Raw genomic sequence first — 1,919 nt, forward strand, 5'->3', positions numbered from 1 at the left:
TTTGTAACCCCAGGAGAAGCCCCCAGAAGGTCTTAGCTGGCTCCTGAGGGGGCACATTTGCTGTGCTCCCTGCCCCTTGCCTGGTGCCATGAAGCATCAAGAACACAGACTTGGACACCAAGTATCTACTTAAAGTCCCCTCCTCTCTGTTCGCAACTGTGGATATTGGGAAGTTGCTGCACCTTTTTGCTGCTCATTCTCTTCACTGAACAACCAAAATAGAAAAATTTCTTCTTCATAGAGCTTAAGGGAGAATCAAATAGAACATTGCATATGATGTTGTTTTGTAAATTGTAAAGCAAAGTACAAAATTTCAAATGTATTCATTATATGTATATATCTAGCTCTTCATTGTTCCATTTTGTTCAAAATTTTATGTGTTCCAAAAGATTATGGAGGTGATACATATATAAGTAGAGGATTTGTCAAATATAAATATCGTGATGAACAAATAAGGCTGGACTGCTTTTACCAACACGTTATCCCCAGCACAGAAAAGCAGTGCTTGGGCCTGAATAGGAACCACATGAAAATATTTCTTAAATCAATGAAAGATTATTTAGTAATTAAGAAAAACATGGCGAAGAAAAAAAGTGGGTTTAGAAGGCAAAATCTGTGCTGTGTATATTTTAGAAAGTACTTGGAGTATGTGACTCATTTGATTCTGAATATTGATATTAGCCAGTGCAGGTGGCATAGCAAAATATCATAGTCTCGACACCATAAACAGCAGAATTCCACTTTCTTACAGTTTTGGGGGCAGGAAAGTCCAAGATCATGGCATTGGGAGGGTTTAGTTTTTTGGTGAGGGCTGCTTACAGGCTTGGGCTGCTTCTTCCTCATGTGATCTTTATACACACATGGTCGGGGGAGAGACATCTGACTCTTTCTTTCATTATAAAGCCACCTATTAGACTGAAGTCCCACTCTTGTGACCTAATTTGACCTCAAGTACCTACTAAAGGCCATACCTATCTCCAGAAACAGTCATATCAGGGATCAGAACTTATATACATAAGATTTTTGCAGGGACACAATTCAATCCAAAGCAATATCTTATGAAGATAACGATATGGTTTAGCACTGTCTCCACCCAAATCTCGTCTTGAACTGTAGTTCCCATAATCCCCATCTGTCACAAGAGGGACCTGGTGGGAGGCGATTTAATCATGGGAGCAGCTACCTCCATGCTGTTCTGGTGATAGTGAGTGAGTTTTCATGAGATCTGATGGTTTTATACGGGGCTTTTCCCTCCTTTTCCCCGACTTCTCTTTGCTGTCGCCATGTGAAGAAGGACGTAGTTGTTTCCCCTTCTGCCATGATTGTAAGTTTCCTGAGGCCTCCACAGCCATGCTGAACTGTGAGTTGATTAAACCTCTTTCCTTTGTCAATTACCCAGTCTTGGGTATGTCTTTATTAGCAGCTTGACAGCAATCAAATACAGATAACATGATTGGTTAGACAATTTGAAAATATTTACAATATTTTTCAAAAGAAACACAAATATTGCATATTTTTGTCAATAATATTTAGTGAACAAGGCATTTCATTTCTTTGAATGTGTTTTTTCTATTTGTGAAATAGGGATTATAATTCGTGTATTAACTTATATAACACTGGAAGAATATTTGTGCCCTAGGCCTTAGTAAACAGTAGCAAAGCCCTTTCATTACGCATGTGAGTTGTCATCAGTAAATACTGCCCTTGCTATGAGAGGGAAAGAAGCATGCATGACTGTCACTGTGATCCACACATGGGCCCCTGGAGATGTGGAGCGGGTGATGGATCTTCAGTCTCCATTAGAACCTTATCATTGGACATTTAGAAAAGGCAGAAAAAGTGAGCATCTCCAGAGCTACTGGATCCTGATTGTGCTTCTGTTTTGTATACATCTCCATTGACTTCAAGTTACTGCCCAC

Source organism: Cebus imitator, unplaced genomic scaffold (assembly GCF_001604975.1).
Source record: "Cebus imitator isolate Cc_AM_T3 unplaced genomic scaffold, Cebus_imitator-1.0 Scaffold139, whole genome shotgun sequence".
In the NCBI taxonomy this organism is placed as follows: domain Eukaryota; kingdom Metazoa; phylum Chordata; class Mammalia; order Primates; family Cebidae; genus Cebus; species Cebus imitator.